The following is a 22,183-nucleotide window of genomic DNA, read 5'->3' on the forward strand; positions in this document are numbered from 1 at the left end:
AAGGTTTAAAATGGTTTATATGCCCTTAAAGACACATCTATCCATTGAAATGGATTTGAAATGGATTTGAAATAAAATTGAAATAGCAAGGTTAAAACCAATAATGGTTAAATTGAGTTTTGAAGAAAAGTGTTAAGTTAAAGCAAGTTGTTAGAAGATTTTTAGCGAGAATATGGCTTACATTGTTAAGAAATGTCTACTAAGTTGATTGAAGTGGTTATGAAATATTTTATTGATGATAAATAAAACCGATGAAGCGAAATAATTTTTCGATGGAAGATTAAGAAGTAAGGAATAAGTATGTTAGTGTAGCTGATCGTACCTAAATACTAAGGCGAGTACAAGGCGAGTCTAAGGCGAGTACCGGCGTCTTTTTCCCCAAGATAAAGGACAAAAAAATTTGTTTGAAAAACATTTTATGGTGTCAATGTAGTTTACGACCTTTTATAGAGGTCAAAGGGACATCTTATGTTAAGTTTTAAGCTCAAGGTGGAAACAACCTAGAGCTAAGTCGTAACGTAGTAGAGAAGTCTCATGTATGGGTTAAACTTCTGTGTCTCCTTGTGAGTCGAATCCGGAATGCCCGCCAATGGTATACAAGTGATTACTTAGAAACGACTCATCTACCTCCTTACGCGATGCTCCAATTTTCATCCGTGTCGGTATCAGAACGCTTTCCTAGTTGTAACTCTAGTACGAAGACGATGAAGAGGTATTGAGGAATAATTGGTATAGGTTTCGACTTAAGATTATTACTAGTGTATATCTAGCTACTAACTTTACATCTAAAGTCAATAGCTACCGAGGAATACTCATTCTCAGTACTAAGTGCATTGCTCCTAGAGTGGCTAGTGATATAACCCAAGTGGTTAACCTAGCACTTGATAAGGGATAAGATTATTTCTAAATAAAGGCATTGTTATAAAAGTGAACTTAGTTTCTAAGTGTGTCTAGATGAATGCCTATAATATGCAATGCCCGTACGCACACCGAGTTTTTCAAAAGTTTAAGTTGAAAATTGTTTTGAACATAATTCTACTATAACCGTTTCCAGCCTCACATTAACTTTCCTTAATTAAGCATAGTTGGCCAGGCTATACTTAATTAAAGTCCAATAATTCGTACTCGAATTAGTTATACCAGTAGTATGTTCTATATTTTAAAAACGTTTAGAATTTTTTTTTTGGCTATAGTTGTGGTTTTCCAAAGGAAAACCGGTATTCTCTATAACCTTCGGCTCTGATACCATTTCCTGTCACACCCCGCTAAAGCGGAAACACGAGGCGTGGCAGTATAAAGGGTTTCATAGCAAAAGTTAAAAGACAACACCAACCATAGTATTAAATATCATTACAATTTTACAATGGGTTTGAACAACTTTTAAAAGAAATTACAATGTAAATTGAAATACAACACATGCGAATGCTCCTAAAACTGAAGTGTCCCTAAGTGCCACTTACTCGATGATTCCTGAAAAAGCATGTAAAACGAGCGTCAACTATAAAAATAGTTGGTGAGTACTCACAGATAAACAAAATAATACTGGTTCCATGAATTGAAATCAAAGTTTTGATACAAGTTTCCAATAATAAAAGTATATTGTTAAAATGAGTAAATAAGTTTGAAAAAACAAAGTTCTTTGTCATCATGAGAGATAAGGTATGTTGCCCAAATAAGATGCAACATTCATATTCTCATGGAAGATAAAGTTCGTTACTCAAACGAGTAAACAAGTTTCATTGCTAAAACGAGCAATCAATTTCGTTGCTACAAGGAGCAAACAATTTCATTGCTAAAACATGTATATAAGTTTTCAGTAATAAAAGTTCGTTGTTGTAATGAGAAACAAAGTTCATTGCTATAATTAATAAACAAGTTTATTGCTATAATAAGTAACGAGTTTGTATGTGTATGAGCAAACAATGAGTCTCAACCAAACCTATGACTGAAGCCCTATCAAAATCTATGCTTATCGTTCCATAGATGAATATGGTATCATGCACTCCAACAATAGGGCGAGTGAGGAGTTGTCAATTCCTAATAGCGCTATCCATAATGACCATTGGCTCAAAGAGTTAATGGTTAGAGATAAGGGAAGGGCCTTAGTACGATAAGTTCTCATGTTCCGTGTTGCATAGACATACATAGAGAGATATAGCTATAAAATAGCAATCATGTTTGATACAAATCAATTTAAATACAACATTCAAATAATAGTTTTTCGGGACATGCTTTTCCACCCCAAAACATAAAAACTGAAAATAAGGGAGTGGTGAATACTCACAATATGCAAAATATAGCAACCAAGTTTATGCGAGTCAAATAAATACAACGAACATAAAAAGTTTAGGACATGCTTTTCCACCCCAAAACATTTAAAAACTGAAAATAGGGGAGTGGTGAATACTCACGATATGCAAAATATAGTAATCAAGTTTATACGAGTCAATTAAATATAACGAACATAAGTAGTTTAGGACATGATTTTCCACCCCAAAACATAAAAACCGAAAATAGGGGAGTGCGTGAATACTCACAATATGCAAAATATAGCAACCAAGTTTATACGGGTTAAATAAATACAACGAATATAAATAGTTTAGGACATGCTTTTCCACCCCAAAACATTTAAAAACCGAAAATAGGGGAGTGGTGAATACTCACAATGCATTGAGATGATGCAAATGATGCCTTGATCTACGCTCCACTCGTACCACTATCGTTTTCCTACAACGATGTTACACACTAATGAGTCTCTAATTGAAATCTAATACTAGTATAATTACTACTACAATAGAATTATGTCAATAATGTGTTAAAATTTAATATTGATAAGCTACAAATATTTTTCTGTGGAAATTAAGTTTCAAAGAATCAATTGTTATATAACAATTTAAGTGGAAAATTTACATTATTGAAATGTTAATATTTAACATTTTAGAGGTGTTCCAATGATTAAATATTCAAAACGAAATCAATTTAGTTCTAAACTTTCCCAAACTTTGTATTTCAGTTTTAATTGAAGTCAAAGACCTTAAGATAAATTTTCTTGACTTTTTAATTTGTCTAACTATTTTTCACCATTTAATTCCTTGAATAATCATAAAATCATGGAAAAATAGTAAATTATCATGAAAAATTCTTATAATTTTTGTGTAACTGTTTTATAGTGTACATAATCTGGGAAAAATATTAATATGTGTTTTGAAAAAGTTTAACACAATTTTTCTGATTTTTGTACATTTAAGTGTATTAAATCTTGGGAAAATAGAAGAAAAATAGCATACAGAAGATAAAAATCATCAAAAAATTTATGTATCATCCTAACATATTATGAGAGTTTCTGGTATATTTTCATGAATTTTTTATGAGTAAAACTAGTTTTCCTGTTTTTAGTCCATTATAAACACAAAAATTCAAGAAAAATAGATATACATTTTCAAAAATTCCCAAAATATTTTTCTGAGTCTTAAATATAAGGTACAAGCTTCGAAAAATAAGAACTAATATTTTCACATTCCCTAAAGTGGTTTTGTGATTTATTGGAGCTAAATAAAAAGAAAATTAAAAACTACACTAAACAGTAACAAAAATCGATGAAACTTAATGAGAGATGTTTACTAACATAAAGGGTCATCCACAAATATTTCCAGAATTTATTTACAAGCTTAAGCATTTTATATGCTTTAACACTCTATTTTATTATTATTTTCATGTAAAAATAAAGGAAACATATATTGAGCTGAAAATTTCCAGAATAAAGGAAACATATAATGAAAAATTGTTTTCTTATTTTTGATGTCGAAAAACATGCCTAAAGGCTCAAACAATTATAGAGAAAACTTGATTCTTGTGATTTTGGTAAAGATTATTGATGTTACTTTGAGAATTTTTGCAACATGTTACAAAGACTTTTGAATCAAGATCTTTTTGTACCTATTAATACATGGTATTAAGAGTTCAAAATAATTTTTGAATGATTTTTAGTGATGAATAAGTCCTTTGAACATGCAACACAAAACAAATATTCATAAGGAAAGTGCTGTTTGAGCAACATTTTTGTAAAAATTGGTAAAAATCGAAATGTTGGAATTTTCCAGTGAGGTCAGATGGGTTTGAAAGCTAACTCAAAATATTATATTTTAGAAAAAGAATCACGAATTTTTGTTAATAAATGAGTGAGATATGGCAGTTTAAATTCAGGTAAAGAAATCTGACAGATTGCATGCATGATGATTGGTTAGAAAAGTGAGTTTTCATCATTTCCTTGAGTAAATCTTTTGAAATATTTTAAATATATCATGATAAACTCATATTTTAGTCATGTTTCCAGAGATCAAAAGATTAAAACTTATCAAAATGAATACATGCATTTATGAACAAAATTTTGTTTCTCAAAAACTCTTAACTTGAGTTTGATGTTTTAGTCCTTAAAATCGATTTTTGCACTAAGATCATGAACATGCAACCTTGTTTATCATACATGCATGGTGTTAAAACACATCCATGATGTTCTAAAAACCATTTTAACAAAAATAAAACAAGTTTGAAGAAGATGAAGAAGTAGAAGTCGGTTTTTGAAGTAAAATGCACATGCATGGCTTAAATCATTGTTGTGGATCTTCAAGAGATGTATGTTCTTTACCTTAAATTTATTTGTGGCTTGAAAACCCCTTATGAATCTCCATAATTTCGTGGTTAAGAGGCTCTGGTTGTGGTGTTTGGAGAAAAAAATTAGAGAGAAGGTAGAGAGAGTTTTCTAGAGAGAGAAAGAAGAGAGATGTGTGTGTGTTGGAGAATGAGAGTGTGAGAGAGAGATATGGGGAGAGAGGGATCCGAATTTTTGAGTATAATACCCCTTTCTCATTCATTTTCTTTTATAAAATTTAAGTTCTTTTATAAAATATCTCAAATTTATATAAAATATGCACTAAAATCAAGTTTTTATTCATAAAACCTTGATTTTTGATTTATAAATTAAGGGTAAATGTTAATGAGTTAAATTTTATTTTCCTTGAATGAATTTTCATAATTTTAATTATTATAAGATCATATTATAAGTTTCATAATTAGTTTTATAGAATTTTTAAGGTTAAAGTTTATAAATATGAGTTTTTATGGCTTTTAGGGTCTTGAGATTTTGTAAATCTTTGGATATCAAGATAAATAGAATATTTGAGACTTTAAATTATCTTATGGTATTATATCTCTTTTATAGTTATAAATAATGTTTGTAATTTATTTTTAGCGGTTTATTGGCATTCTATGTAGTGATTCCGAGATTCAAGCGAAATTGAGGAATCAAGTATACTAGTCCTACTCTTCAACGTTGACTTAAGTTTCTATGAGACTTTGAACTAACTTCTACTTCTAGGTCAAGTGCAGGATGTGTGTATATGATTCATGAAATGGTGTTCGAGTCAAAGAGTGACCCAAATATGGATAGTCTCTACAGTTAAGTAGTAGTAGAATTCACATACCAATGTGAAATCCAAGCATATTATCCATTGTTTCTAACTGTTTCCAAGTTTCTAATAGGTTATATCTTAACTTCTAGTTACTAAGTCTAGTATGTGTCGTGCCTATATGTGTAACTAAGTTTATTCAAATCTAGAACCGACTCGAATTTTGACGGTTGTCACACCAACGCATCGGCAGTGTTCATGGACCTGATGAACCGGGTGTGCCGTCCTTTCCTGGACAAGTTCGTCATCATATTCATCGACAATATACTTGTGTTGAGAGAAAAACTTTGGGACACACTTGAACAAACGTTAGAACAAGTAGTAATGCGGAATAGTTAATCTCGAAGGATCTAAAAGCTCAAAAATAATATTAATAAGTTATAGTTAGATAGTTAGAGAGTTAGTTGCAGAAAAGTAAAGAAATAGAAATGACAACAATTGTTATATCAAGTATACACTTAAGTTGATTCATAACGAGGAATGCATTCAAACCAAGTTAATAAGGAAGATCAAACTTAGTGATTAAGTCACAATGACTTGCTCCAAGGAGAGATTATATTCAGCTGAATTCAGATAAGATTTAAGTAAGAAGGAAAGAATAAGAGAGAGAAAGATAATTGTTGAAGTGTGTATTCAGATTAAATGCCTTAGTTATCCGTTGCGAATACAAGAGAATAAGTATCTATTTATAGAGACTCAGAAATGCACTAGATTACATCTCTATACGCAGCCATGCAAGGCATACTGGATAATAGAGTGTATTACAATAAAGACAAATAAAGTAATCTAGCTAAGTTGACTGCGGTAGGAAGAGTCCGGTTGCGGTTGCGGTTGATGTTGTTGTTGAAGAGATTGACTGCGGGTGCTGAAGTGGCTGCGGTAGCAAAGTTCAAGATGGTCACTTTTATGATTCAACAATTTCCCCCTAAGTGACCTCTTTAACTTCGGTTCAGCTATCAAGTTTCAGGAACTTGATCAGGATCCACCAAAACTTCCTGATGTTTTCCAGCCAATGGATTCTCCTTAGGATCTCGAACTTGACTTCTACGGTAGTATGCTTTGATTTTTCAACTCCGACTTTGCAGATGTCAAGTTGCTTCTTGGTCAGGCGGTGCATGGCAGTCATTGGAATGAAATATTTGACATTGTCAGTCTTCCTTTTGAAAATGACTCCAAGTTCAGGAAAGTTTGTTGCGCCTAAGGATCTTTCTTGAAAGCCTTCAGTAGACATTGGCACAGGCTCAAGTGGTGGGAGGTCAAACTTCTTCATGATGGTGGGGTAGATATCCGCATCTATCTTGGCAAAGTCGCAGACTGTTTCCTTCAGAAAAGTGTTGGCCCTTTCAAGCGCAATCTTCATTTTGGAGTGCTTTTCTGATTTGTTTTGAAACACCTTGGCAATGAGGAAGATTTCTTCCAGATTCATGCAAGGGAAGTCTGCCTGGCTGCGGACGTAGTCATGTTCCCTTCTTGTGAGGGTGTAATGGATGTATTCAGCCTTCATAAATTTCCGGACTTTGTAGTTCTTGACTGCGGATGGTCTGTCGTTAGACCATATGTTCTCAATGGAAGAGGCATGCTTAGCATAAAAACGATTAAGCCTCTCAAATTCCATTGGCAGTCTCTTGTGATCAGGAAGGCTGCGATCAAATTGCTCAAATACTGTGAAGTACTTGGCATTTGGAGAAATTGGTACATCCCAGTACCCGTCCGAGGGGGGTTCAGCGTAGGTAAGGTGGGGTCGGTAGTCTTCATCCAGCAACCTGCGGTGAGGATTGATCCAAGAATTTATCAAGGATTCATCCATCATGGTATCAAAACCGCATTCTCTCCAGATAAGCTCTGCCAGTTTGGCTGCCTTCCAGTCGTGTTTTCTTTGTGCGGTGGCAGGAGAGTCTGTTGAGCTTGGAGATGACATGTTCTCCGCAAGGTTTTTGAAGTGGGGAGGAGTTTCTGGCTTGTTGGGAGTGAACTCCTTTTGAGGTGAAGTGTGAGGATATGGAGTATGTTGAGATGGTTGCGGTGAAGGCTGCGGTGTGAGAATTTTTTCTGTGATGATGGGGGGACTCTGATGTTGAGAAACGGATTCAGAGTGATGGACTTCTTCTTCTTCTTCTTCACTTCCCCCTCTTGAGGGATTCAACGGAGGAGCTTCCTCAAGCCATTGCTTAAGTCCATCAACCTTGGCACAGACTTCTTGGAATTGAGCTTTTAGAGCTTCTGCCAATTGTTGATTGTTGGGTGTGGAGGAGCTGAAGAGCAGCTTGTGGATTTCCTTTGTGAGCTGGAGGATCTCTGGACCATGGAAATTGGAGGACAGGGATTTCTGCAGTCTGTTAATTGTGGCTTGAAGAACAGAGATAGTGGACTCATAAGCAGTATGAGTCTCATCTATCAATTTCTTAGACTGAGAGGCTTGATCCGCGATGGCCGCTTGGAGATCCGTATTTATTGCGGTCACCTCAGTGATGAGGCGTTCCGCTGCAGCCATAAATTCCTTGTGGTCCGCCTCGCGGTTGTTGTCAAGGGACCGGATTCCCATCTCTACTTTGAGAGAGATTCTTTCAGTAGCCATGCGTTCCCTTGTTTCCAGACGTTCAATACGTTCGATCAGGGACTGCAGTCCCGGAGTGTCTTCAGGTTGCGGTTGAGTGGGCTTGACCGCAGCCAAAATCTGATCAACTTTGGCTTGTAGACTTAGGAACTCTTTTCTGGAGACCGCATTCTTCTTCCTTTTCTTCTTGTCTTTTGGCTTGGAAGTTGAATGGTGAGAACCGTTGGACTCCTCTTCCTCATCAAACATCATTAAGTCATCATCTGAGGGGCTGGACTTGTTGACCTATTGGATATCTTCATCATCAAGACCGAAGGTGGGTGCAGAACTGACTTCGACTGTGGTACCTTCGTCTTGGGATTCACGGACTGTTGGAGTGGGAATTGGATTGGGAGTTGGAGTAGGAGAGACTTTGGAGGTACCTGCGGCTGCACCTGAAGCTTGAGCTTTTAAAATTGTTTCAGCCATCTCATCCATCCAATCTTGAACCTTTTGAATGGTGGCTACGGTACTGGCATTGCTGATGGCATTTGCCCAATACTTAGCCACGAGCTGGATTTCCGGCTCCTTTTGCTACTGCTGCTTGATCTGTTGTTCCTTGCGGGCTTGGAATGCCCTTCTGAATGCAGCATATTTCTTTTTATCTGACTCGGTTACTGGTGTGTACCGTAACCAAGAATCATTTGAATCTTCTTTGTCAAATCCTGAAAAACGCACCGAAGTGTCCTTCGGGTCCACGGATCCTAACACATTTGTGCTCACCGTGCCTAAACCACCTATAAAAGATGTAAGCAGAGTAGGATTTCCTGAGCTTCCTCGGTCTCCTTGACCCGTGGTCAAGTTTGGCCTCGGCTCAGTTCTGGCATGGGCGGAAGAAGTGCCCTGCGGGTGGGAAGGTGTTTGTAGTGTATGGGTGACGTTCAAAAGGATGGAGCTCAACTCCTCGGGTGAAAAGAAATATAGTCGGGAAGCCTTGGAGACCTTAGGGCGAGAACCAGTGTCATCCTCGTGGGAGTGAACTGGGGGGGGGGAGTCTCCACGAAGTTGGGAATCACACTCAGTTTCTGAGTCTGACTGGAAAATGATGGTGGTGTTGAATGGGTCTGCGGCCACCCCAAGGACTACTGGAGCCTTTTGAGAGGCTTCATCATCTGTCCGGTCACGCATTTGGCCAGTGGTTGTGGTTTTCCGTTTCTTAAGGATGGCAATCGGTTACGCATCCTCAGAGTCACTATCAGATGGAGGGGTGACTGGTTTGGTTTTTCTTTTCCTGGAGGGTACGGTTGGTTTGGGAGCGTTTTTCTTTGGGGTTCTCTGCTTCTTGGTTGCCAACTGCTTTCTTCTTTGAGAAAGATTGGATAGTGTAGTGGCAGAGGGGACTGCGGTACCCTCAGGTTTTACAATTGCGGATATTTGAGGAAAAGGCGGGGTAGGAGGATATGGGGCAATACCTTCCGTGGCCTCAATGTGGTCTGAGACATCAGCAGTCTCAAGACCAAGGGTTGAAAGAATGTGAGTAGGGAGTCAGCGGATTGGTCCAAAAACATATTGATTGGGAGAGGGATTGTACCTTTTGAGATCCTTAGTGACAAAGAAGTTGATGTCACTACCCATATCTAGTCCAGCGTCCGCATGTAAGTCTGATATGCAGAGAGACTAGAATCGTGCAAATGTGAGCTCTGTTGGGTTCTCCTTTGGGCTCTCCTTGGGAATGTACTGAAGAAAATAGTCCCATAGGATCTGCCCGTAGTTGACGTCATGTCCGGTGAATATGCTCCATGCTGATTCCAATAGCTTTAATCCCATGTTGTCAATGCCTCCGGTTCTGCCAGATAGACAGCGGATGACAAAGTGGCATACGAACTGCCAAACCGCAGGCAACTGGTTCTTCTTGAATTCACCAATCCCTCTGATTGGTTTTTGATACCCCATTTGATAGAGTGCAGATGTAACGTCTGCCATTGAAGGTGAGAAAATCTTGATGGATGGATGAACCAGAAGATTAATGGCAGATAAGAACTTTTCTTTGGACAAGATGACCAAAGAATCGTTAATGAGGTTGAGGTGAACTTCTTGGGGGTTTTCTAATGGGCGATAAGCAGAAAAAGCACACTTGAAGAGAGTTGAAACTGGAACAACATCTATGAATGCATCGAATGGACCAAATAGTGGATGGTTCTTCAGAAATTTGATCATGAGCCTGGTTGGAGCATTGTATGAGGGATGATCTTCAAACACTGCTCGAAAATTGCTCGATGCGATCGTTGGAGTGTCTGAACCAGTGGGGTTTACTGAGCCTGAAGCCTTATATTGCTTCTTTGATGCACCTGATTTCACCATTTTTGAGAGCTTGAGAGAAAAAGTAGAAAACAGAGTTCTTGAAGGTTTTTTTTTAGAGAGGGAATGATCGATGTTCAGAAAGCGTAAAGTGAATTTGGGGAAGAAGATGGGTTTATAAAGGGTTGAAGGATTTTAACCCTAGGTAAAAGGTAAAGATAGGGTAAAAACGTCGTTTGGTATTTGGGGGGAATCTTTGAATTTGGGATTAAATCTCAGCCACAAATAATTAAAACGGTTTAAAAAAGATTTGGGAGATTTACTAAAAGGGGTTTGCATTTAATGAAAAGTCAGACCTCAATCGATGTGTCAGGTGATCGTGGGGGTGATGGGAGAGGAAGTTGTAACGGATGGGATGTAATAGGGAGAGGAAAGGACAAATTAAGGATGAGTTTATGGAAAAATGTTCTTTTGTCATCATCCCTAAAATAGGTCTGACACAAGGATTATTCATAAAGAGAATGAGACAGTTTCTAAGGGAATGTTTTTTATTTAATGTTTTATTTAATGAAGGATCATTAAATAGCACACAAAAAGATTCAGGAGTTGATGAAACAGTTGAGCAATGAGTAAAGTGATCGCGGATGGAAACTGCATTGCGGTTGGAAACGTCATCGCGGATGGAAATTTCATTGTGGTTGGAAACGTCATCGCGGATGGATAAGGAAAAGACTGCAGTGAGGAACTGAGAAGAAACACTTGTACAAAGATTAGTAATAACAGACAATAAAGACCCATGAGATATAAGTATAATATATGGTTGCGGTACCTAGACTGCGGTACCAAAACCATCTATCATAGGTAACTCTTAATTAGAACCGCAACGGAGACCAAGGATGGTATGCGGTAGCTAACAACTCAAAAAGAATTGCGGGTCTGGATTCATCATTCCTAACATTTGCAGGATGGTGTTAAGCTTTGTGGAGTCGAGCGCTTTTGTGAACACATCAGCAATCTCTTCATGAGTATGGACAAAGATGAGTTCAATGTTACCTTTCAAGATGTGGTCTTTGATGAAATGATACCGTAGTTCAATATGCTTAGTCTTGGAGTGCTGAATTGGATTGTGAGAAATAACAATAGCACTTTCAGAGTCACAATAGATTGGTATCCACAGCATTCTATACCCATAGTCCATTAGTTGAGTTTTCATCCAAAGGACTTGAGAGCAACAGCTGGCTGCGGCCACATACTCAGCTTCTGCAGTAGATAGAGAAACACAACTTTGTTTCCTTGAAGACCAGCTGACGAGTCTTCCACCCAAAAATTGACATCCTCCTGAGGTACTTTTGCGGTCTAATCTGCATCCGGCGTGATCCACATCTGTGAAAGCTTGCAGGCTGAAGTCGTTGTCTGTGGGGTACCATAGACCAAGTGACTTGCTTCCTTTCAGATACCGCAGTATTTGTTTAGCTGCGGTCATATGTGACACTTTTGGGTCCGCCTGATATCTTGCACATACACCAGTTGCAAAGACAATGTCTGGCCTGCTTGCGGTCGACAAGTCTTGTGATCCACAGATTCGCCTACGGGATCAGCAGAGATCTTATAACCGAAGGCCATGGGGACCTTAGCAGAAGAACAGTTGTCCATGGAATATTTCTTTAAAAGTTCAGTGGTGTATTTCTCTTGATGAATGAATATCCCTTGCGGAATTTGTTTCACTTGAAGTCCTAGAAAGAAATTGATCTCTCTATTCATGCTCATTTTGAACTTGTTGGTCATGAGCTTAGCAAATTCATCCACCATGCCTTGATCAGTCGAAACGAAGATGATATCATCCACATATATTTGTACAAGCATAAGGTGGTTACCATTTTCTTTTCTAAATAACGTGGGGTCAATCACTCCTCTCTTGTACCCGGATAAGACGAGGAATTCAGAAAGAGTCTCATACCATGCTCTTGGGGCTTGCTTCAGACCGTAGACTGCTTTTTCAAGTTTGTAGCAGTGGTCTGGGAATTCAACATTTTCAAAACCTGGAGGTTGCTGAAGATAAACCTCTTCTTTTAGTTCCCCATTGAGAAAGGCATTCTTAACGTCCATTTGGTGTACCTTGACGTTCTTGTGGGCTGCGTATGCAAGGAAGATCCGGATAGCTTCCATGCGTGCTACCGGAGCATACGTTTCATCATAGTCAATGCCTTCAAGTTGACTATACCCCTTTGCAACTAGTCTTTCCTTGTTTCTGACTACCGCACCAGATTTATCCAGCTTGTTTTTGAACACCCATCTAGTGCCAACAATGGAGTGACCACGTAGCTGTGGGACGAGCTGCCAAACTTTGTTTCTTTGAAATTCTTCTAGCTCTTCTTGCATTGCAGCTATCCAGTCAGGTTCAAGCAATGCTTCTTTGATCGTTCTGGGCTCTACCGAGGACATGAATGCTGTGTAGTGGCAGTGGTCAGATATGTCCTGGGAAGATCGAGTTTGGATGCCTGCGGACGGGTTGCCGATGATTTGACCTGGTGGGTGGTCCTTCATCCATACATGTAGACGGGGCTGCAGATGATCAGCAGCTGCGGTAGAGGGAATATCTTGAATATCAGAGGAATCTGCGGTTGGAGATGGCAGTTCCCCTAGATTTGAGAACATCCTGCTGAGTCATCTTGGTTTGTTGGAACGAGAATGGAGTTTTCTTGAACAGTTGGGAGAGGTTCCCCCTGGATTGCTGATGGGAGTTCCTCTGGAACCTGAGAAGGTTCCCCCTGGACTGCGGATGGGAGAGTGATAATCCTTGGATCGGTTCTAGTGTCAATGTTTTCTATGATTTCATCATCCGAATCCGAAGATACGTTTGATGGTAATGCTTCTCTGCGGGTGGGACTTTGAACAACATCAGGTACTGGAACCTCGACGGTTGGTGCTTGATCCGGAGTAGAGCTTTCCCCCTCAACCGGAGAGGTGAAAGTATTGAGAGATGCTACTTCAGATAGAGGTGGTCCAGAAACATCACCGTGTTGTTGTTGAGCTGCGGGTGACACAAGAACTTCGGATAGTTTCGCCATTTCAGCAGAATCGAAAAAATCGCCATAATTGACTTCAACTAGATTCAAGGGACCTGAAGAGGTAGGAATATCGCTTTCCATGATTGCTGTGGTTTCAGTGGATGGAGGGGCGTTGCGGATGTGAGAATAATCAAATTTCACATCGAAGCTTTCAATGATCAGCCTTGTACGCCTGATGAGCACTCGATAAGCAACCTTGTTAGTGGAATAACCAAGGAATATGCCTTCATCAGACTTCGATGCAAATTTGTTAAGCTGATCGCGGTTGTTGATCACGAAACATCTACACCCAAAGATATGAAAGAATCGAACATTTGGCTTGCGGTTATTGAGTCCCTCATATGGTGTTTTGTTGAGTTGTTTGCACACAATGCTTCGATTTTGAACAAAGCATGCGGTTGCTACAGCTTCAGCCCAGAAGTAGAGAGGAAGATGGGCGAAGTTAAGCATGGATCTGTCTGCTTCTAATAGTGTGCGGTTCCTTCTTTCAACTACTCCATTTTGTTGCGGTGTAAATGGGGCTGAGAAGTTGTGAGTGATGCCCTTTGACACCAAGAAACTATTGAGAAGATGATTAGTGAACTCAGTGCCATTATCACTGCGGATCCTTCTTACTAGGAGCTTGATCTGAAGTTCGATCTCTTTGATGAAGTTGATGAAAATCTGCGGTGTTTCTGACTTGAGTCTGAGGAAGAAGACCCATGTGAAGCGTGTATAGTCATCTACAATAACCAGTATGTATTTTTTATGGTGAAGACCGGCTACGGTAGATGGACCGCAGAGATCAATGTGCAATAGCTCCAGTGGTTCAGAAATTGAAGACTCCATTACCAGAGGGTGACTTGCTTTGGACTGGTTACCGCATTCACAAGCCGGACAAAGAGTATCGTTGTTGAATTTGAGAATAGGGAGACCTCGGACTAGTTCTCCTGTGACCAAGTTGTTGATGTACCTGAAGTTGAGATGAGCTAGCTTGCGGTGCCATAGCCAGCTGACTTCTGATACAGCTTTGGACAGGAAACATAATTGCGGTCTGCCAATGATCAGAGATACATCCAAGGGATACATGGTACCTTTAGCCCTAGATTTGATCAGACAGGTGTTTCTGTCACTTGTCATTACGTAGCAAAATTGATCATCAAATTCAACACGATGTCCTGCTTTACATAGTTGGCCAACATTGATGAGATTGTGTTTAAGGCTTTCTACATAAGCAACCTTCTGAATGGAAAAGTTCCTCGTAGTGAGAACACCGTAACCTCGGATGACACCATTTGCATTATTGCCAAACGTGACATTTCCACCATTGCATACAGGCCTGAAGTCTCGAAGGTATTCTAACCTTCCGGTCATGTGCAAGGAGCAGGCACTATCAATTAACCATTCATCTTCTTGTTCCTCCTTGCACAAAGCCTGAGAATTAGACGGATAGTTTAGGCATCCAAACTAGTTTAGAGCCTGGGGCAATTTGTGAGTTGTGGAATGATGCATGGACCGAGGTTGCAGGGACGGGTTTCTTGTCAATTTTTAATCCTAGTCCTGGATGTTTGTGCAGAATTGGAGTGTTGTAAGTTTTTGAAAAATTACGAGGTTTGTGACTCTGACTAGTTTTGACATGGGATGAACTCTTTTGACAATTACACTGACATGTACAAGAAGATTTTTTGTCTTTGGATTTGACACTATGCTTAGTCAGCTGTCCATAGGATGAAATGGGCTTGTTACCGGTCCGAGGTGGGTTATTCCTGACATGAGTGGTGTTGGAGTTTGAAAAAGTTTGTTTTTGAAGAGACTTTGCATGTGTAAATCTTTGAGTTCCTTTAGGTGGATTTGGCAGAATACCCTTCCATTTGTTGAAATTTTGACGTGACTTTAAAAGTGTTGGTGTGGGTAAAATACCTTTCCATTTAAGATCATTTGAGGAATAGACCTGAAAACCATTGTTTTGAAAAGACTGAACACCCCTTTTGGTTTTGACAGAGGAAGCAGGAGTGACTTTTGAAGCTGGACTTTCCTTTTTGTCTGTTTTCTTGGAGAGAGAGTTTTTTGAAAAGTAGTGTGAGAAAACAAATTTTTCTGGACTCTTGGACTTAGGAATTCTGACATGCTTCTTATTTTTTCGAAAAAATTTGTTTGTTTGTGCTTCGAGATCTAATTTCCTCTTTGAAGGCCTTTTTGGCCAAGGATTTTGGTGAACCGCAGTCATGGTTGTTCAACTGTGGTTTCCTGGAATTCTTAGAGTGATTTTGAAAACGTGGGCTTGATTAATCTGAACTTGAAGATTCTGGGGTCTGTGAGCATTGACCCACTTCAAATTTCTCTATAGGCAATTCATGATAAATCGCCTGAAGAGACACAGTTCCTTTTGCTGAGGACTGCGGTAGTGACGATGTAACTATTATAGAGTAGGTCTGATTTGAGACTGCAGTGGGACTTTTGTGAGACTTTTGACTGCAGTGTGATACATTGCGGTCTGAGGGCAGAGGTGGAAAGTCTACTGAGGCTTCGGGGCCCTCAACAACGATTTCTTCATCAACTACGGATGATGTTTGAGAATTTGGGTAAATGGTGCCACAGAGAGGAATTAGATCACTTGTGTGACCCGAAACCTCAGGCACAATTTCCTCAATGACACAGTTATTACTTAGACTATGCAGTCTACCGAAGTGAGTTTTGATATCTTCGGGAAAGGTTTTGTCATTGACAGGGAAATGAAATTCTCGGTCCGGAGGGACATACAGTCTATCTTTGTTGAACCGGGGTGAGGAATCCATTGCGGTAGGATATCCATTTGACCAACCCCAATTGTATGTATTGTCCACGGTTCCATTATTTACCAAGTTTTCAATAGCTTCACTTTCATTGAACAATTTTTCGATTAAAAGATTTAGGCGTACAATTTCTCTCTGAGCTAAATCTCTCTGGTTCAAAGCTATCTCTAATTGGGTTTCACTTAACATTCTTTCATCTTTCTCTAACTCTAAATCCTTTTCTAACATAGCCAATTTGAGTCTTTTGTTGTCCAGGCGTCCTCTAACATGGAACATTTCTTGGGACGCAATGTTCTTCTCATCTAAGGCTTTGTTATAGTCTGTAAGGACGGCAGCACAAGTATCATTAAGATTATCTATGTATGGTTGACAATCATGCATGCTATAATTTAGAGTTTGGATCATGAGTTTTACCTGTTCAACGATGCTAAGAGTTCCATCCTTTGCCATGCAGCAGTAGTTCTTATTCAGCATTGTAGACCCATCATCATCCGCAGTTTCCAGCATGCAGATTTTCCCTTTTTCCTTGACACTGCTGATGGCTTCATCTTCATCTCCGGATGACCAGACTTGATGGTCTCTTTTGAAATGGGCTACGTATGCCCTTGCCATTTCCTTATCTTCCAACTCTTGAGCCATTCTAAGGTAGAATGCTCTGTCTTTTACTACATTGGCCTTACAATCTCTTGCAAAATGATTCTCTTTCTTACATTTATGACAGATCACAACATCAGTCTTGTCTTCAGAGGGAGTACCGGAGTCAGTGGTTTGAGGAGACTGCGGTACCTCCTTTGGTTGAGTGCTTTGAGTTTGCGGTGGTGGATGAGAAACTTTTGGATAACGAGAATGATTATTCTGTGGACCGAAGTTACGGTTGAACGGAGCCTTGTTGAAGTGTTGATTCTTTCGGTAGGAAGAAGACGGTTGAACTGTTGGCTAACCAGAGCAATAGCCTTCTGAAATTCTTCTTCATCATCGTACTCTGAATCAGCTTCTTATGACTGCGGTGGAGTGTCATACGATGAAGAGTAGGGTGACTGCGGTGGAGCTTGTGCTATGAGAGCAAGTGGTCCTCCGAGTCAGCACAGTCTTTGAGTACGGTGGATTCTTGAGCTTGCAGCTCTACATAGAGCTTGTAGAGTGACAAAGAGTGAATCTTTCTGTCGCCTTGGACTGTCATCTTAGCCGTTGTCCAATGTCTTCCCAAACCATTGAGAAACTGAAGATTTGTTTCATGGTTACTGCGGATGGTGCCCGCATTGGATAACTTGGTGACTATCAGGTTGAACCTTTTGAAGGAGTCTTCCAAACTTTCTCCAGTATGAGCCTTGAAGTTGTTGAACTCATTGAGTGCGGTAGTGAGCTTCTTCTCTTGTGCTTGTTCTGAGTCTTCGTACAAGTTCTTGAGAACTTCCCAGATCTCTTTTGCTGATTTGCAATTTATGATAATATCGAAGTTGTCAGGAGCAACTCCATAGGAGATTTCATAAAAAGCAACAGCATCATTTTCCATTTTATCGAGATCATCCTTGGTGGGACGACTCATAACTGGTTGACCTCCTCCTAGTCTGGTAGTAGCGCCGTCAGTTTGGACTGGAGTCAGAACAGGGACATGTGGTCCTTCTTCTACGGATCGCCATACATCTCTACCAAGTCTCCTCAAGTACCTTTCCATTCTTTGTGACCAGTGATGATATTCATTTGCTACCAGTATTGGGGCTCGGTTAGAACCACCAACACTGTTGGAAACATTCAGAGATAACGATTGTGCCATTTGAAGATTTTTTTTTTTAAGAAATGAGCTTTAGTGGTATAGAAAGCCCTTTGAAAGATCAGAGTTCCGTTTTTCAAAAAGCAACCACTATGGCTCTGATACCAATTGTTGAGAGAAAAACTTTGAGACACACTTGAACAAACGTTAGAAAAAGTAGTAATGCGGAATAGTTAATCTCGAAGGATCTAAAAGCTCAACAATAATATTAATAAGTTATAGTTAGATAGTTAGAGAGTTAGTTGCAGAAAAGTAAAGAAATAGAAATGACAACAATTGTTATATCAAGTATACACTTAAGTTGATTCGTAACGAGGAATGCATTCAAACCGAGTTAATAAGGAAGATCAAACTTAGTGATTAAGTCACAATTACTTGCTCCAAGTAGAGATTATATTCAGCTGAATTCAGATAAGATTTAAGTAAGAAGGAAAGAATAAGAGAGAGAAAGATAACTGCTGAAGTGTGTATTTAGATTAAATGCCTTAGTTATCCGTTGCGAATACAAGAGAATAAGTCTCTATTTATAGAGACTCAGAAATGCACTAGATTACATCTCTATATGTAGCCATGCAAGGCATACTGGATAATAGAGTGTATTACAATAAAGACAAATAAAGTAATCTTGCTAAGTTGACTGCGGTAGGAAGAGTCCGGTTGCGGTTGCGGTTGCTGTTGCTGTTGAAGAGACTAACTGCGGGTGCTGAAGTGGCTGTTGTAGCAAAGTTCAAGAGGGTCACTTTCATGATTCAACAACTTGCCTATTCCAGAAATGAGGAAGATCATCGATAGCACTTGAGATTGGTGCTGGAAACCCTAAAAACGGAGAAGTTGTACGTGAAATTCTCCAAGTGCGAATTCTGGATTCGAAAAGTAACTTTCCTAGGTCACGTGGTAAGCGAAGAAGGCATACACGTGGACCCCTCCAAAATCAAAGCGATAGAGAACTGGTCAGCACCGAAGACGCCGACAGAAATCCGTCAATTCCTGGGTCTCGCTGGCTACTATTGCAGATTTATCCAGAATTTCTCCAGAATTGCCAAACCCTTAACCACTCTGCCTCAGAAAGGCGTACCCTTTTGTTGGAGTGAAAAACAAGACACTGCGTTCCAAACGTTGAAGCGGGCCCTATGCAGCGCACCTATCTTGTCTCTGCCCGAAGGGACGGAGGACTTCGTTGTCTACTGTGATGCATCCAATCAGGGCCTAGGCTGCGTGCTCATGCAACGGGGAAAAGTCATTGCTTATGCCTCAAGACAGCTGAAAGCACACGAAGTCAACTACACAACGCACGACCTGGAATTGGGAGCAGTGGTCTTCGCATTGAAGATATGGAGACATTATCTCTAAGGAACCAAGTGCACTATCTTCGCTGACCATAAAAGTCTGCAGCATATCTTCGACCAGAAGGAGCTGAACATGAGACAACGGCGATGGGTTGAGCTACTCAGCGATTACGAGTGCGAGATCCGCTACCATCCCGGCAAGGCCAATGTGGTGGCAGATGACCTCAGCCGAAAGGAGTACTCAGGTCGTAGAGTGAAGGCAGTGACCATGACTATCCATTCCCATTTATCCGCACAAATCAAGGAGGCTCAGCAGGAAGCCTTAAAACCAGAGAACATGCCGGGTGAAGCCTTGAGAGGAATGGAAAAGAACCTAGAAATCAAGGGAGACGGAGTCTATTATTTCATAGACCAGATCTGGACCCTAAAGTTCGGTGGTTACAGAGAGGTTGTAATGAAAGAAGCTCACAAGACTAGATACTCCGTTCATCCAGGCTCGGACAAAAATGTATCTCGAGCTCAAGAAACTGTATTGGTGGCCGAACATGAAAGCAGAAATCGCTACCTTCGTGGGCAAGTGCCTGACTTGCGCCAAGGTGAAAGTCGAATATCAGAAGCCCTCGGGTCTACTCCACCAGCCGGAGATACCTGAGTGGAAGTGGGAGAGAATTACTTTGGATTTTATTACCAAATTACCCAAGTCTCCGAGTGGGCACGACGCCATCTGGGTAATTGTCGATCGGCTGACTAAATCCGCCCACTTCCAGCCGATCAAGGAAAGCTTCAAAATGGAGAGGCTCACGAGAATCTACATCCGAGAGATAGTTCGACTGCATGGTGTGCCTGTATCCATTACCTCCGATCGAGATAGCAGGTTCACTTCGAGGTTCTGGCAGTCACTACAAAAGGCTCTTGGAACTAAGCTGGATATGAGCACAGCTTACCATCCTCAGACAGATGGGCAGAGTGAGAGAACCATCCAAACCTTGGAAGACATGTTGAGAGCATGTGTCATAGACTTCGGTGAATCGTGGGACACTCATTTACCCTTGGTCGAGTTTTCCTACAACAACAGTTACCACACCAGCATCAAGGCTGCGCCTTTCGAAGCTCTCTATGGCCGCAAGTGCAGATCCCCTCTGTGCTGGGCTGAGGTGGGCGACACGCAGCTAGTCAAGGGGCAAGTCCCTGACAGCACTCTCACTGGTCCAGAAATCATTCACGAAACCACAGAAAAGATCGTGCAAATCCGGGAACGACTTAAGGCCTCACGAGATAGACAAAAGAGCTACACCGATAAACGACGAAAACCCTTGGAGTTCCAGGTGGGAGACCGTGTTCTGTTGAAGGTCTCGCCCTGGAAAGGCATGATACGCTTCAGAAAGCGTGGAAAGCTAAATCCAAGATACATAGGACCCTTCGAGATCCTCGCTAGGATCGGTCCCGTAGCCTACAAACTTCGTTTACCGCAAGAACTTAGCAACATTCATCCTGTATTCCACGTTTTGAATCTAAAGAAATGCGTATCTGACGAAACCTTTACAATTCCTCTCGACAATATTGAAATCAATGAGAATCTGAACTTCGTAGAAGAACCAATCAAAATCATGGATAGAGAGATCAAACGAACGAAACAAAGTCGCATCCCGATAGTGAAGGTTGGATACTGCGGTTAAACCTGCGGTTAAACCTGGGCAGTGATCTTAAGTAGAACAAAACAAAAGTATTTTTGATGTTGAATACTGCGGTTAAACCTGGGCAGTTATGTAATCATGTCTAGGGTCAATATAGCCTGATCAACTATATTCATTCGAGACATGACCAACATGTGCTTGGGAGTGACTTTGGTGTTGTAACAGGCCTAAAACTTACCCAGTATCCATACAACTTAAAATACTATAGGAGTATTTTAGTTAGAGCCGAAACTTAATGATTTATTGGGGCTAAACAAAAAGAAAATTCAAAACCGCGCTAAACGGTAACAAAAATCGATGAAACTTAATGAGAAGTAATTATTTAGCATAGGGGTCATCCACGAATTTACCTAAGATTTATAGACCTCATAAAGTATTTTATATGATTTATTGCCCTATATTATTGCAATAATTATAATAATTCGAGGAAAATGAATTATAATCTGAAAATTTGCAGAACATCTCATTTTGTTGGTAGGAATCTGGGAAAAATCGGATTTGGTCACAAAAGGAGTTTTAGATATTTATTTGGAAATAAATCATTCATGAACATATTTGAAAGCTTTTAACAACATACTTTGATGATCTAGCTTCTAAGCTTGAAGATAATCACGTGCATGTTTGTTTGAAGACCATTCATGAGTTTGAAATGTTCCAAAATCGTTTTTGATAGAAAACTTTGGATGCATGTGGTGTTTTTCACACAAAGTGCATTATGTTGATTTTGACTTAGGTTTTGGTCCTTAGATCTCACCATTTACAACATACATGTTGTTTTTGGGTGAAATCCTACCACCATCATCATCAAAACTGTGAGTTTGAGATAGTGGTCATGATTTTTCCATAGAATGGAGTAGAAGAAGGAGAAAGTGTAAGAAAAACCTTTAAAACTAGAAAGAAAAGTGAAGGAGATTAAAGGATTTTCGGGTTTACCTTTAAGAACACTCCTAGATGATGAACATTTCAAGTTTAAGGAGTGTTTTTGGGTCCTATTCTCTGGAAATTTCGTGGTTGATGGAGAGAGGAAGAGAAAATAGAGAGAAAATGAAGTGAAAGTGTGAGAGAGAAATGAGAGAGGATGAGGGAAGATGGAGTGTGAGAGAGAAGAAGAATGATTTTGTGTTGGGAAGAGGAGAGATATGGGGAGAGATCCGAATTTTCAATGAGGAGAGAGACTCCCCACCTCTTCCATTTATTTTATATAAATTTCCCTTAATTTTTATAAATTTTCCCATTTTTTTATAAAGTATGCATTAAGCCATGATTTGTTTTATTAAATTATTGATTTAACTTGTTA

This window comes from Lactuca virosa, chromosome 2 (genome assembly GCF_052849685.1).
Source record: "Lactuca virosa cultivar CGN04683 chromosome 2, Lactuca_virosa_CGN04683_v6, whole genome shotgun sequence".
Classification (NCBI taxonomy): Eukaryota; Viridiplantae; Streptophyta; class Magnoliopsida; order Asterales; family Asteraceae; genus Lactuca; species Lactuca virosa.